The following is a 17,612-nucleotide window of genomic DNA, read 5'->3' as shown; positions in this document are numbered from 1 at the left end:
CTGCTGGTGCACTATATGCACACCCTTATATCACTCTATGCCTGCTTTGTACAAATCAGACTTAGGTGTTCCATTACTTTGTGGCTAATATTGAATGCTATTTAGCGATGGCCTCTACTACATAGTCTGAACTTAGATGCACCCCACATGGCGCACAATACATTCTGCTGTACATTCATACTCTGCTCAATCCTCATTGTAAAATCGAATTTAGGTGATCCATTGTTTATGCATATTTTTGGCTCCCATTGTAAAATCACATCTAGGTGATCTATTGTTTGTGCATATTTCTGGCTCCCATTGTAAAATCACATCTAGGTGATCCATTGTTTATGCATATTTTTGGCTCCCATTGTAAAATCACATCTAGGTGATATATTGTTTGTGCATATGTCTGGCTCCCATTGTAAAATCGTATCTAGGTTATCTATTGTTTGTGCATATTGAATTACCGCCTTCATGGCTCTCATTGCAAACTACTACCCTATCTTGTGTGATATCTGCTCAGCCCCCACTGTATAGCACTAGGCTTCTATTCATACTATTGTGTCAAAACTGATAGATCCTAACTGCCACTTATGCTAATTGCTGGTAGCCCTACTCTGTATAATTCTAACTAGCTCCACGTTCAAAATGCAGTTGCCACTGCTTTATACTGTCTTACTAAGATCACTTCTATATATCATCAGGCTACAGTATCCTACCCTGCTACTAAAATCACCTCCACTCATGCTAGTGCATAACTCCCTTAAACAGATCGTCATGATCTCTACACCCTGCACTGTACTACAGAGGAACCTCAAACTACGTGCCAGACTCCCAAGGCTCTATGACCCTTCAAATATATTAGCGCAATGTAATGCCACCATCAGTCCACGCAACACCAACTACTCCCAGCACCCCCTTCAACTGAATAGTAGACTTTTCCGAGAGCCTATCCTCTCCCCAAAAGGCACCCATAAAAATCAGCCATCACTCTAGAAACCAGTACAGTCTGCGACAAAAGGCTCACTTATAAACGCCTGCTCTATGGTAGCCCACGCTACAGACATACTACATAATGAAGCTGACCTACTACATAATGAAGATTTAGACTTCCTAGCTGTTACTGAATCTTGGCTCCATCCAGCAGCTGGTCCAGCAATTATGCTAGCCTTACCAGACGATTATACCTTACTAAGACTTGATCGTATCACTTCTCGAGGTGGAGGTCTGGCCATAATAGCCAAAACTAAACTAACATTGAAACTCTCTCCACCCCATAACTTAGGCTCATGTGAATCCTTAACTGCCAAATTAACCTTATCTAATACGCAGTCTGTAGCTATTCACCTCATATACCGACCTCTCTGCCCTTTAGGATCTTTTGAAGATGACCTTACAAATATCTTATCTAGCAATCTCAAGACTTCCTCCCAAAGTATCCTATTAGGAGACTTTAACCTTGGTCTCAGCGACCCACTAGATGCTAATGCCATGCTAATTAACAATACCTTAGAGGAACTAGGCTTTACCCAGAAGATCACAGATCCCACCCACATCAAAGGTAGAACTCTTGATTGGCTGGCTGTGCATAACTGCCCAATTCTGGTCTCATCTATAATGCCACAGCCTTGGTTTGATCATTACCTGAACACATTTTCCCTTGAGGCTGTACCATTGCAACTTGACAGTACAGCTCAAGCTGTCCCGACTAGAAACAAAAGAAACATTACTCCTGAGAACCTTATTCCCTTGATCCTACCTATTCTTAATGCCATTCCGGACCACACAGACCCCTCCACTATGGTAGACCTGTATAATAAAGTAATGCTATCATCCCTTGACGACATAGCACCACTAAAGATGAGAAAGAGTAAACCTCGCAAACATGTGAATACCTGGTTCTCTCCCCCATCTTAAGGCTATCAGACAAGAGAAACAACACTGTGAAAAAATCTAGGGATCAGATCCCTCAGAAAACAATAAGATAAACGTGAGCAAACTAGCTTCCCACTATAAAAAAGAAATCATCCATGCTAAACAAACCTCCTATAACGTTCAAATTTCTCAAGCCAAATCTAACACTAAAGAGCTCTTTGTAATTCTGAAAGAGGTAGAATCCCCTGTCCCAACGCCTGAATCCTGCCTCAAGGATAAAAATTGGTGCACAGGTATACAAAATGCGCTTGCTAATTAAATCACCTCCCTGCAAACTAAGATCAGTATATAAAAAGATTCCCTTCTCTCCACTTCCAAATCCAGTAACACCAGTTCCTCAATGCCACAATCCATCCTGACACCGCCCCCTGTGCTGATTCCCCACTTTAACTTCCGTAAGGTATCCACCAAAGAGGTTGAAAATGTCATTCTTACTCTCAAATCCTCGAACTGCCATGGGAACCTTTGCCCTGCACAACTGATAAAAGATGCAGCTCGTGAACTTGCACCATTTATTACTGAACTAATAAATGCATCCTTCACATCAGGCACCATACTTAATAATTTGAAACAATCCTGGGTCCTCCCACTCCTTAAAAATCTAGACCCCTCCACTCCTACCAATTACAGTCCCATCACCACAGTGCCATTCCTACTTAGAATCCTTGATAAAATAGCATACCAACAAATCCTACACTACCTTGAACACTGCCTCCTTCTAGGAGTCTGACAGTCAGGATTCAGGCCCCAGCACGGAACTGAGACGGAACTTATTGATCTTAAGAAACAGATAGATGAGTTGAGAGATGAGGGCAAGACAGTATTACTGCGACTTCTTGATCTATCAGCTGCATTCGACCTGGTCGACCATGAGATCCTTTGTAATCATTTACAATCGGCAGCCCACCTCTCCAAAGAGGCAACCGACTGGATCCAATCCTTTCTTAACAACCGTACTATGCAAGTCTTCTCCCCACTAGCAGCGGCCGTCCCAACGCCCATCACCAGCGGTGTGCTTCAGGGCTCTTGTGTCTCCCCCACACAGTACAACATTTTCACAACGCCCCTTTTCAATGATCTAGATGGCCTGGGTATCACCTACACCAATTACGCTGATGATACCCAGATCCTCATCCCGCTGACGGGGGATTATGACAAGGATTTGGCCTTTGTAAATAGAGTGTACCTCATCATCCAGGCATGGAGTGCCTCACAAGGTCTATGCCTGAATGATGACAAAACAGAACTCCTCATCCTAGGTACCACACCTAACCTCAATAAACTAGGCCAAAATTACTCCTCCTTTGTAATTGATAACAACAACATCACAGTAGCCAAGGAGGTCAAAAACCTCGGCTTCTATTTAGACTCCACACTTAACTTTAAAAAAACAAGTTAATTTGATGGCATCCACCACATCCTATACTTGAAAACTTATTAGAGCAGCCAAACCCTTCGTCACACCCACCAATTGTATGACTCTAGCCAGAGCTTTGATCCTGTCCAAGCTGGATTACTGCAATGCTTTCTATGTGGGCAGTAACAAATATATCACAAATAAAATTCAAATTCTGAAAAACAATGCCCTAAGAGCTGCTCTAAGCCTCCCAAAGAAAGCCCAAATTTCAGAGATTAGAAGATCTGTCAATTGGCTTTCAACAAAAGACAACATTTTCCTTAAATCGGTCTCTCTGACTCACAAATGTCTACACCAAGCTGCCCCTCAATATTTGATGAAGAGATTAAATCGGTCTCGCTGACTCACAAATGTCTACACCAAGCTGCCCCTCAATATTTGATGAAGAGATTCTCTAGACCGGCATCCTGTCACCCTTCCAGAAAGGTCAAGATTTAAATGTACCATGTCTGGAGGGAACAGTTTTCCTGTTAAAGCTGCACAATTCTGGAATGCCCTACCCCAATCCCTTAGGGAAGACCTTCCATATCTACAATTCAGATCCAACACCATCCTCTGGCTCAAGGAACATGACACCTATTGATCTCCCTTGCTGCGCTATACTTTTAATACTGTAAATTGTGTATAACTGTGTTTAACTGTGTATATCTGTGTATAACTGTGTATACCCAATGATCCTCAATGTGTAGACATACTATATAACCTGTAAATACTGTATATTTCTCATGTAATTATAACGCTGCTGTAACGGCGTCCATTGTTTTTGATGCTTCCAGCATTGTAACCTCAGCTGGACTCTATCTATTGCCTTCCCTGTAACCTAAGCTTTACAATCCTCTTGTTGCTTCTGCGCCCTGCTACCCTTGGGTTAGGTGCGCACTACAAATAATAAACATACACATTTCCTGTTTTTGTTGTGGGGTGAAAGGTTGTGTTCGATCGCTTCCCGTGATGTCACTTTGGGTGGGGTCAAATGACATCACTTCCTGTGATGTCATTAGAGGTCAAGGGCCATGTGATATCACTTCCACTACCCCTGGCATTTTGGTGAAATGACGTCCCTGGTCAAGACTCTTCTCTGCAAAGTCTTTTGCCTTAGGAGTCCTGATGGATCAAAACAGCAGACAAACAAATGTTTCTTCAGTAATCTGTGCCTTTGGGAGATTGCTCTTTGCCCCTAGGACCTCCCTCCACCGGGCTTGGATCCTCTTTGCAAAATGGGCCTCCCTCTGTTGTGTTCACTACAGCTTCTCAAATATCGCTTGTAACCTTCAGGAGCTTTAATGTCTGTTTAAACAAACAACACTGTGGACAACCCTCAACCAGGTTCACTCTCGTTGACACTCTATTTCTGGGTGTATTATTCTTCACCCCCCCATTAACAGCAAACAAACAAACAAACAAATAAATGTTCCTTGGGCGATTGCTCTTCACCCCTACGATATCCCTCTGCAAGGCTTAGATCCTTCTTGCAGTGTCCAGTCATTTGGTCGACTACAAACTGGTCGACTGCAATTTGGTCGACGCCATTTGGTCGAAAACCAAATGGTCAAATTTTTTTTTTTTTTATTTATATGTGTTTTGTGGGTTTTCGTGTCGAAAAAAGAAAAAAAAGGGGGTTGGGGGGGGGACCCCCCCCAAAAAAAACAAAAAAGGGGTGAAAATAAAAAAAAAAAAAATTGGACCATTTGGTTTTCGACCAAATGGCGTCGACCAAATTGCAGTCGACCAGTTTGTAGTCGACCAAATGACTGGCAACCCCTTCTTGCAACTTTGGCCTCCCTCTGTCGGGTTCACCACAGCCTTTCAAATGCAGCTTGCAATATTCAAAAAGTTTAATTACAATTCATGATCGCCAATTTCAGCTTGTGACTTGCTCCGCCCCAACAGAACATGTGTATTCCTTTTTCCTAACTTTCTTTCGTCATCCCTCTGTCGGGTTCACACATGCCAAATGTACAGTCCACTTTACTTTCTCACGATGCTGGATTCTCTTCCCTTAGCTTTCTATTCGTAATGGGTCAGAGACCTTCGATTGTACAAGGGATTTGTTGTGACCCTTGTAGGACCACTACGACACCTCAAGCCGTCCTTTCCTAGGGCATTCTGGTACTTGCAGTTTCAATGAAAAAGGGGTCAGCGAGAGTCCTTCGAATGAGCACTCCTGCTGTGCCTAACCACTCTGCAGCTGGACCTTCTCGGCTTTCCTAAAAGTTCAAATACACAGAAGGTCTTTGTTTTCAAATTCTTTTGTTCATCTAATGTTTCCACTTCAACCTTGGGCTCAATACAATTCAGTTTGCTATCAGCTTCCTCCGACTGACCGAATGGATTGAGTCTGGCATATTGGCTTGCTTCTGGAGTTAAGGACAGCACCACGGTAGCAAGCATGCCTCCCAATCTGGGTTATCAATGTGGGAGCTCCCCATGCACCATTGACATCTTCTCCACACACCAGCTGTAACTTCTGGTCTTATAAATTTCCTTTCGGAGGCTTCACGGTTCTGAGTTGAAAAGGGCAAGGGCCATTTCCCCTTTGTCGTCCCTCCACGTCGCCACCTTCCTCATCCGTTTGAACTGCCAGTTCCATGTAGCTGTTTCCTTGTGCGTTCAGCCTTGCTCGTCGTGTGCTCTCGTGCTCCGCCTTTTATCCCTGTGGGGAAGTTAAATGGCCGGCAGGTATGTGTGTGATTATTGTCAATTGCCTCACTAATAAGTGAGATGCCTTCGGCTTTCTCACAGAAAGCAGAGTGATTTCAACAAGAATATATTTCTTTTTTTAAGTCATAGGCTCCCCCAACCCCATGACATTGAAATTAAATTTTTTATTTTTGAAGTCACTCTGCCTTCATAAAGAAATTATATACGCTAAAAACATAATTGGGATTTATTTTTTGCAAGGGGACCCTCCCATGACACGTAATGGTGGGGCCTCCCTCACTGCAGAGGTTTGGGGGGCCCCGCTACACCTGTGGACCTGTGGACTTGCTAAGTGGTAGTGTTTTAATGGCATCCGCCACCTCAATTTCTTGAACCTCTCTTTCCAGAACCACCTTCTCCAAGCTGTTGGAAGTGGGGTTGTTTTTAAGTATTCCACTTGCTTATCTTCATCCAGGTTTTCCAAGGAGTATAGTGTGGTATACTACTCTACAAAAACTTCAATAATCTTACATCACCCTCCGGAGTGTTTATTTTTCAGATAGTTTGGGTCGCTACTCTATTTATAATCTGTCTCTCCATAATGCAGTCTGCTTTATTCACCCATATATAGCATCTCTGTTTCACATATTATTGGGGTTTTCTCTCCTCGTCGTGTACAGAGTAGTTCTAATTGGACATTAATATGTTTAAGTGTATTTTGTAGTGCCTTAGTTGGCTGTATCACCAAATTCTGCATGGTCTCTTTTAGCTGACCTTCTAGCTCCTTCTCTAGCTGTCCCCATTGTTTATCCCTTTGGGCATTCATCTCTATTAATTCTCCATTTAGTGCAACCTTAATGGCATCCCATACCGTCTCTTGCTTCATCTTCGGCATAGATTACTTCACAATATATATATCAATCTTTTCTCCAATTATTTCAGATAGGACAAAATCCTTCAAAATTTCTCTCGGGAACCCCCACTTCCGTATTTCCCTATTGTTCTTAAGGGTATCCATCCTGGCTGTGATTGAGCCATGATCTGATAGTGATATAGTGCCTAGCTCTATGTCCTTCACCCACCCAAATCAGTCTTGTGCATACCCAGATGTAGTCTATCCTGGAAAGTGAGTGATGGAAATGGGATTAGTAGGTGGACTCCCTGCCCCCTCTAACACCTCTCCATGCATCATGAAATGCCAGTGGCCCTCATTACGACCCTGGCGGAAAGCGACTGACCGGACCGCCACAGCGTAAATAGCGTTTCCGCCATTGCACGATGGAGCAAAGTGCGGCCCATTCCGACCCATCGGGCACGAGCACCACGCCATGGCGGAAGTGCAAAGTCCGCGATGGCGGAAATGACCCCAAAACGGCCCACACCGCCGCCGTACGGCGCCCTAGGTGCAATACCGCCACCCATCTTAGCGGACACCGCAGTGAGCGCCAACCGGAAAGTACGGCGACCGTAAATATACGGAAACGGAAGTAAAAACATGGGCCCGGAACGGGAAACAACACCCCGTACACCTATAAAACCACAAAACACACACAACCACTAAAAACACCACCCTGAGACACATCCCAACCCGTCATCCACCCTAGTGAAACCAAGAAAAATGGGAAAAGTAGTGGAGAAAGCGTGTGACCGCAAGCGGCAGGTCCACTTCTCCCGTGAGGAACTCACCGTGCTAACAGAGACCCTCCAGGAGAATGCCGCCGCCGTCTTCTCCACGCAAATGACCAGAACGGCACTTGCGAACAAGAAGGCCATATGGGCCCTGGTGGCACAGCGGGTAAGTGCGGTGGGGACCGCACCCCACAACCCACAGCAATGCAGGAAGCGGTGGGACGACCTGCGGATACGCGTCCGTAGCATACTTTCTGCCAACCGCAACATTGCCACAGCCACCGGGGGAGGGTCGGAATCACCCATCAAGCTGACCCCCTGGGAAGAAATCTGTGCCTCCACCATTGGAATGGAGAGCATAGAGGGAGTTGGAGGGATGGAGAAAGGAGTGCAGACATCCGGAGAATCAGGTAGGTGGCCCAAATAAAACAATGCCAAAACCACAATGTACAATCATGTGAAGTACCACGTGCCCACATAGTGCAACAGAAACACATGGCCAGGAGAACGTCCACACACATTGGCCTGATAGCGCACTTTAAAACCACAATAAATACATAAATATTTAAAAACCCCTAAAACACCCACTACACGTGCAGCAGGCACACCCTAACTGCAGGCTGCCAAACAACTGCACCCTCACTCCACACACAAATGAAAGCACCTCCAAGGCCCCGACCCAAATCACCCTCAGGTACCACCCCAATGCATGTGATACATTGCCATTCCAATTCCCACAGACCCATTAATAACGCTCGCCCTCCTTTACTCCACCACAGGGTCCGATCCAAACGACGAGCTCCAGGACACCCCTACCAGCACACCTGCAAAGAGGGCCAAGACCGACGGCCAAACACCCTCCACCTCAGCTGCACGGATCAAGACACGGCAGCAGCACATATCAAGTGGCAGCACACAGGAGGGAACATCAACAGGCACCCCAGCAGCCAGCATGCCCACAACAGCACCACCACAGGTCCCCCCAATGGATGCCACAGAAGGTACTGCCTCTGGTGGCAGCAGCACCATAGGTGACACCCCATTAATGGCAGCATGCTCCGACACAGAAGACGGGGATGTCGAAGTCAGATCCATCCATGACCTGTCCCAATCCCCCTGTCTGTTCCATCCCGTACACCATGAGGATACCACGCAGGGGCACCCACAAGACGACGACTGGCCATCCCCCACAAGCCCTGTGGCAGGGCAACATGAGGCGAACAGCCCCTCTGTGACACCACCGCAAATGGCCATGGCCCAGCAGAGGCAACAGTCCCTCGACCAGTTAATCGTGCAACAGCAGCAACTGGCCACGCTCCTCAAGGACCATGCCGATGAATGTGGGGGCACTAAGGCAGACATAGAAACATCAACTGAGACACTTAGGGCAGAAATGGAGAGAAGTACAGAGACACTAAGGGCACAAATGGAGAGTAGCACCGAGAGCCTGAGAGTCCAAATGGAGAGTAGCACCGAGAGCCTGAGAGTCCAAATAGAGAGAAGCACCGAGAGCCTGAGGGGGGAACTGCATGCGACGTCCAAAGACGTATGTGCCGAACTTGCCGCAGTGCGCCGTGTGCTCACTGAGCTCTCACAAACCCTTAGGGACATGCATGGACGTGAGCAGGCAGAGACATCATCCGTTGCAAGTTCCGTCCAGGGCAGCCCCCAACGTAGATCTGGGAGGAACCTGCGCTCCACAGGCAGGGGTGCCCCTGATACCCGCAGAGGGGGCTTGCAATAGCGACTGCCCACTGACAATGAGCATCTTTGGACACTGGTGTTCGGGGGGGAGGTAGGAGGGTGGAGGGGGTGTGTTGGGCTCACTTGGGTGGCGGGTCGATAGGGTGTTCAACATGATATCACATATGCCATAAACAATGCACGATCAAACAATGAGATGTGTGGACAATGATCTTTGTGTACTAGGCCATCATAGGCGTACAGTCCATATTGTGCATGTACCAGACACACACAGTGCCACGAGTCCCGTGTCCATGTATCAGCCACCAGGCGTGAGTGCTAGAAGCATGCATCTATGAGATGCTGACAAATTTCACGGCCCTCCTGTGCCTCGCAGACTCCTTGAGGTGCTGTCACATCCCCACCCACATCATGACCATCTTCAGGTGCTTGCAGTTCTGCGTCAGGGGGCATGGGCACATTTCTACGTACGCACATGTTGTGGAGCATGACACATGCCATCACCATCTTTGCAACCTTCTCATGGCGGTACAGGAGTGCCCCGCCAGACCTGCTGAGGCACCGGAAACGGGTCTTCAGTAGGCCGAATGCCTGTTCAATGACTACACGGGTACGTGAGTGGGCATGGTTGTAGTCCTCCTCATGCTGGTCCCGTGGGTTCCGGACTGGTGTGAGGAGCCATCTCTTCAGTGGATATCCGGCATCACCTGTATGTGGACGATAAACGAATTATGTGGAATGCCATTGCTACGTACGCACCCCCCCCCCTTCCTGCCAGGTCATTGCCGCATCACATACCCCACATCATCATGCATGAAATGAGACTCACCGAGTAGCCAGGATCTGTTCCCTGCGTGTCGCTCCATGTAGCGTGGTATTGTAGAGTTCCTCAAGACCATGGAATCATGGGTTGATCCAGGGAATCGGGCACAACAATGTGTAATGATCCTGTTGGAGTCACACACCATTTGTACATTCAGTGAATGAAATTGTTTTCGGTTGCGGTACTGGGCCTCCATGGCATGTGGGACGACCAATTCCACATGGGTGCAGTCGATGGCACCAATGCAACTCGGTATGCCGGCAAGTGCATGGAATCCCACTTTTGTGTTGGTAATTTCCTGCTCCGAGCGTGGTAGAGAGATGTAGTCGTCTGCGTGCTGCAGGAGGGCATCGAGCACTTGCAATAGTGTCCGTGAGAACAGTGGCTGAGAAATGCCATGCAACTGTCCGACTGTGTGCTGGTAGGTGCCTGTGGCCAGGAAGTGGAGTACAGACACCACCTACAGTAGGGGTGGGATGGCGGTTGGGCAATCTATCATGCTGACAAGGTCAGCCTGTGTCATGTCCACAATGGCGGCTATGGTGTCCCGGTCCAAACGGTAGAGGGTGTGGATCTGCTCATCAGTGAGGTAGAACGGATGTGCTCGGAGGCGTGGGATTGCGGGCTGCCTGCGTGGTGGTAGTGGCTGTGCTGGCGGCCCTTGCTGGCCCTGCCTTGCCCTCCTCTTCCTCCTGCGTCTCCTCCGTGCGGCCGGTTGTAGTTGGTGTTCGTCTTCTTCTTGGAGTTGGAGTACTTGCAGTGCTATCAGGTCCCCCAGGGCCAACATCGCCAGTCCTGCCGGTAGCATTTCGGAGTGGTTGTGGGAGGAGACTGGGCGTGCAATTTATGTGTTTTCAGGCTGTATGGCCTCCACCTGTGGTGATTCATTCCACCTGTGCAAGCTGCTCTCCCCTTTGGGCGAGCACGTCCCGCACACAACGCTGCAATTCGAGGAAAGGCATCTTGCTATTACAATCATGTATTAGTACCCGATGGCCGTGTAACATTGGTTGATATGTTCATTCGGCTATGGTCCCATTGTTTCACATGCATTCTTTGCAGTCGCGAACAGACTTGTGAAGGGTCAGTGGAACGTAGTACTCGAGTAACGGTGGTCCCTCATGCATCACTGTGCCGAGTTGCACCGACGGGCGGGGCGTCCCATTTGTGGGTGAAGGCAGTTGCCATTTTCACACACAGCCGCACTAGATGGATTATTTTGTGATTTCAAGCGGCCACAGATGCCTTTTCGACGTGATGTTGCAAATGAGGAATTCGAAGGGCGGCGCTTTCGGTCTTCGGCTAGCGGCGAGGAGATGCCCACAGGTCTGACTGCAAATATAACGTTCTATTGTTCAGTGTCCTTGGGACAGGGGCCATGGCGAGGATGCAATGATTGATATGAATAGTTTGGGATGCGCAATAGCGAAGTGGATGATGAGGCCGGACGTTCCCAAATACATGTTACTTCACAACACTGGAATTACGGGCTGGGGCACAGTGGATTTTGCAGGCTGCATAACGCACAGACTCAATGGAATTCTCACGTGTTATGTGAGTATGGTAACAGGCGTTCTCATTACGGGATGAGGGAATGATGAATGGATGCATGGGCAGATAATTTGATACAGTGTTTGCCATGTACAGGGCTTCTTGGAATCTGTCCGCCTCCCCTGCGCTATGTGATGCAGGGCTGCCATAGTGGGACCATCGTCTATCTGGCCTTGTTGAGCCCTCCCTGTCTCGACGCGCCTTCTGACACTTGTGTCCATGCACGTTACCAATCCCATCTGATGGATTCTGTTTTCACAGACGCATGCACAGGTACACTCGTTTGTGATGGTGTTTTCACCTCGATATGGATAGTTATGAGTCGCAAGTGGTTTTGGGGTGGTGATGATCCTTTGGAGTGGGCTAGCATGCATATGGCTGTGGATCTAGTGTGATCATTGAAGTGAGTTGTTCGAATGTAGTTCTGATGGCCATTCTTTTCTTTTTCTTTTCTTTTGGTTGACAGGTATCTCCTCCCCTTTTGCCACTGCCATCTGTATGCCACTCCTGCAGATGGGTTTTACTCCCGACACCTGCTGCTTCGTGTTAATCAGTGGAGCAGCATTACGATCTTATGGGACGATCGCCAATGGGCCACATGCCCTTACGCAGTACTAGTGGCTCGGAGCAACATTTCGGCCTTTCAGCTGGACTAGTGCCTCCCTATTGGGACGGCCCTGCGGTTCTAGGCGCTTCCATGTTGCCTTTTCGTACGAGAATGTAGCCCCTGTGTACCATGAAGGAACAGGGCGTCACACAAGAAGTAGCTGGTCATTTGTTGCGGATGCAGCCCACAATGGTGAAATGTGTTTTGGAGTTCATGGCCTAATGGCTGTATGGGCTTGGTGATTTTGTTGTGCATTAAATTTCTATTCTGATATGGGCCGTGTAGCCTTCTTCTTTGCAAGTGATGTGGCATATTCCTATTTGGGGAGCGATGAATTGTGAGGAGATCTGCATTGGGTTCCAGCTTCGGAGTATAGTTGCGTGGTACTGTGCTGGGCGCGTTTGCCTACGAAGCCCAGTGAGGTCAGGGGTGAGGGCTGCCAATATGACTGTTTGGATGATGTCATGCTCAGGGGCGGGGATTAGGTTTTGTGTAACAGATGCCGGTCAGCCAGGTGGATTGGTGGAATGATGTGATTATCGGAATGTTGCATGGTCACAGGTGCCTGTGTTTGCGTGCGTTTCTTGGTGGGAGACTGGGGTCATGTCCATTGGTATAGCTTCTGTATTCGTGCCATCTGTGCCCTGCAGCTCCCATTGGCCCCTCTTGTGGTTCTTTTGTTCGTTGGCATGCATGGGCGACTTGTACATTTCACTGGTTGCATTGTGACTTCGTTGCACCTACGGGGAGTTGTACTATGTGGCCAGGGAGCGGTGTACAGGCACTCAGTGGGGCCGTTTACGGTTGATTCGCGATGCCGTACTTCTCACCATGGCGGAATGGTACTTTCCGCCGTGCTTGATGGCGTTAGGTACATGTCCGCTAGGGTCGGAATTCGCGTACCCTTGCGCCATGGTGCTAATTACGGTTTGGCATGGCGCGCGCGCGCGTACTTGGTGCAGTTACCGTTGGCGTTCACTACGGTGTCGCTAATGGCATCATACTTTACGGTGACGGGTCATAGTCGCACCGAGCGCTATTCGATGGCGGTATTGCATTTCCGCCATCGTTTTTCGCTTTCCGCAAGGGTCGTAATGAGGGCCAGTAACTCTATCCTCTGTTTTAAAGCTTTTGATAGTGCTAGTATGCCTAGTGTCACCTCTGGGCTCCTATCCTCCCGTGGAACCCACACTAGATTAAATGCCCCTGCCATAATTACATCCTCTTTGTGAAAACCCTTCTAGCTGAGACAGCACACCACACAGGAATCAATTTTGGATTTATTTGGAGCATATACAGTGGCTAATGTGTACGTTTGCTGTTCAATTCGAGCCTGGGGAAATGTTATATTTGCAGATTTCCACAAAGAGGATGTAATTATGGCAGGGGAATTTAATCTAGTATGGGTTCCATGGGAGGATAGGAGCCCAGAGGTGACACTAGGCATACTGGCACTATCAAAAGCTTTAAAGCAGAGGATAGAGTCACTTGTCAGAGGTTTGCTGCAGCTACAGTCAAACCGGTGGTCATGTTCCTGAATGTTTCTAATCCTGCTATTTGTTTAAACAGCTGGTAATCTTTACCACCCAAGTGTGGGCTTTTTTATTCTGTGCGGGAGCAGGTTCTCCATGCGGGTATCGGTGGGTTATGTCTTCCCCTTTGGGCGGTAAAGATTACCAGCTGTTTAAACAAACAGCAGGTTTAGAACCATTGAGGAACACCGGTTTTACTGCAGCTGCAGCAAACCACTGACAACTAGTGAGATAATCTGCAACTATCAAAATCATTCAGCCACCAGTTCTCCAAATGAATCTTGGGCGTTTGCACTGTGCGCAAACCATGGACCGCAGAACCATATGACCAAGCCCAAGCAGTGGACCTCCCACCTGAACCACTTTGCCTTGATAAAGACCCTTAGGTCGAAACACTTATTAGCTGTCATGTTCCTTCACTACTGCTTCTTTGATTATAATAGTAACCTGTCAATAGGACAGTTCAGACACAGATGCATTGTTACTTGTATGTACTAAATGTGCCATCACATTAATGACAAATAAAACACAGGAGAGAACTCCTTGTAAAACACTGCAAGCAAAAAGTTGACTTTGGTCATTCTTTTCTCTATCTGGAATGTTCTTTAATGCCTCTGAAGAAGTTTACAACAGATAGTTGATTTGCTTATGTCTTCTCAAAAGTTAAAATTTCCCATGTCCATTCAGGGTCTTAAGTCCATACACATTAAATGAAAAAATGATGGAAGGAGTACAGGAGACAAAAAAGGCACAGATGTGGCCCGAGGCGATGCACTTGAGACTGGCAAATGATCTTCAGGCACTACTATGATTGAGGAGTGCAGTGTAATGATTCGGCACACTCCTGCCAGCTGGAGGTAGTTGGAGATATGCAAAAGGCCGGTAAAACCAGTTAAGATAAAGCAGTGCAGATGTCCCCACAGCAAAATCAGTGATATGAAGGACTCAATTACAGTTCATGTTCGTGCCTACAGGAACAGTGCCTTCACCCATAAAACGCAGAGAAAAATGTGCAAGTTCCTGGATCTGAACAGGTTTCTCTTGCTCATTGAGCCATCTAAGATATTTCACATACAGATTCCATGTCTCAGTGTAATGGTGATTAATCTTTGCCACTGTTTCGTCAGTGAGCCCCCCCCCACTCCTCAAGCTCTGCAACTCATTACCCGCTGCTCCCATCAATTATATGAAAAAAACAAACCTTCAATTTTCAATTGTGCTCTAAAGTTGCATCGTACATTTTCAGGTTTCATGTGAAAATATAGTGAAAAAAAAGTTGTTTTAAAAAATGTAATTGTAGAGTAGAAGCCAAGTACTTCTACCGGACATTCCGCCCCCATTTTGATTAGATGTTGGCAGCCTGAGATTGTGACATTTGTAATACCAGTGCCAATATCATGAAAAGTCCTTGAAACAAGGTATCCATTGAGAAAACTCTATATGTATCCACAAAGAAATTATGATCAGGAAGAAGTGTGAAAATGAATGGAACAAAGAACTGGTGACGTCACATAAAGTAGAGGTGACGCACACAGAAGATATATAAATGAAGTAAGGATATAGACCCTATCGATAACAGTAGCAATGGTGTAGAAGAGCACACCTCAGATTATTAGGACTTTATCAATAAATATTGGGTATTTCACATAAATTACCTAGTGTATTTAGGTGCTGCCACAGTGAGATTCTGGGCTACAGAATCGAGTATACAAGGAAAGGTTGTGGGATCACTTACACATAAGTGACCTAGGCTCTGTGCACACTTTTGGGCATACAAATGCAAAAATAAATGTTATAGTTATTTAGGGTTTTTCAACACTTTTAATGCAACGTTTTTGAAGTCACTAATGTTTCATGCCATAGTTTTGTACAAAAAAACATAAATTATTACACATTTTCAGCATTAATTCATGCATAACAGTATATCAGAATTAAACCATATAGTTGAAAAGAAACTTTTTTTCATGTACATCACAATTTAAATAACGTTGTTTTCACGTTTTCATTTCTCATGGGTACATTACCTATTGGTATTTGAGAGAAACTTATAGTCCATGTGTTGAACTTATAATTGACTGATGTGTCAGTAGTCCTTTGTTTTGAAGTTTCTCTAATGCACTACGCGTTTCGGGTATATAGAACCCTTCATCAGGTGCGGATCTGTACCTTTTTACAACAATTTTTCAATTTCTGCAATTTAAAAAGAAAATGTGCAATTCAGTTCACTAATAATTTCATTCATGCAACTGCAGTTTTTATCAATTTTCGGTTCTTAACCTGAAGTACCTCAAAGTTCTGAAGACTTTTGTTTCTTCAAAGAGAACGTAGTCATGTCCATGCCTCTGGCTAGCGATTGAATTTGGCTCTACGGTTATCCTTCCTTCAAGCAAAGACCCTATCGAACCTGATGGCGAAATAAGGAAGTATGTAACATTTTGCCCTGAGATGAAGATTGCATGTGTAGAGAGGCACAGAAGAAAATGCAAAACCATTTTACAATTGTACAGACACAGTAACACAAGCAGCCAAAGTAATCTTAAGGCTATCTATGTAGTGAATAGGTTGCAGCGATGCGCCAATGAATAGACATAGGAATATATAGAATCTGGATGCTCCACAACTCAATTTAGCAAAATTGGACCCTGTGAATGGAAGAATTGGAAGTGTAGCACAGCAGATTAACAGCTGACAGTGAAGGAAGATTAGAGAAAGGCTTGTCTTGCTCAGTGTCAAGAGTCAGGGCCGCAGAGAGCCGTGTCATATACTCGAGAAGATACAAAAATGTGAGAAGCAAGCTCAGCTCCTGTTTAAGGTGTAAGGAAAACCATTGAGGGTGCCAAGATTTCTTCATTTAATGGTATTAAAATACAGCGAAGAGCTCATAAATGTGGTCTCCAGTTACATGATCGGATGAGAAGAGACTTTGGGTCGAGCTACACCGAGACCAGAAGATAAGGCCATGCTTCACTCCCTTTTATTCTCAGGCTCAGTGAGACTCTGCAAGGCCAAGTTCAAAGGGTTTAATTGAATGGCAGACCACAGGAGTGATGATGGATGTTGGGTTATTTGGGTGGGGAGGATTCCCAGTTGCGTGCTACTGGTGTGTGGAAGCTTCCGGAAGGGTACAAGCATGCCAACCAATTGTAAAGGGCCACGTATTAAGGAGCCCTATACTTTGATAAACCAATAAACCAATAGTATGTCATATATTTTCATGACACAGAAGATGACTTTCACTTGGGTTGGGCTTAGTTGCCCACATGACCTTAGAGATCCAATCACGTCCCTGAAGCCCATAGAAAGTATATGTAGATGTTCCCTGTTGAGGAAATATAATCTAGAGTTGGTTTTCTTGTTTTGCCACCTATCCCGACGTCACTCATGATGAATATTTAGTACAAATGCAATGTTTTTTGTGAATTATGTCGAAATAAGTCTATGCGACATCCGTTGATGTCCGTTGTACTCCCTGTTTTAAAGAATTGTTATTAAAAAAGCTTTACCTTTTGTCAAATTCTTGAGTCTGTCTGATTATTGATGTTTGAGTAAGATCTGGATCTCCATCGATCTATCTCAGATACTGTTACCTCGTCTTAAAGGACCTGTTGTCCAGGTTCATAATGATTCATCACAAGAACACCAAAGTGTGAAAATGTTGCCAGTAATTAGGTCACCAAAAATGCTATTTTTAAATACAAAATAGTACAATCCCGTAACCTTAAATATGACCCAAACCTCTAACCTAACCTCCACAATCACCCTAATTCCACTCCTAAACTTTCCCAAAAT

The sequence above is a fragment of the Ambystoma mexicanum genome, chromosome 3p (assembly GCF_040938575.1).
Source record: "Ambystoma mexicanum isolate Mex_15411 chromosome 3p, UKY_AmexF1_1, whole genome shotgun sequence".
Taxonomy (NCBI): domain Eukaryota; kingdom Metazoa; phylum Chordata; class Amphibia; order Caudata; family Ambystomatidae; genus Ambystoma; species Ambystoma mexicanum.
This window is presented reverse-complemented; position numbering follows the sequence as displayed.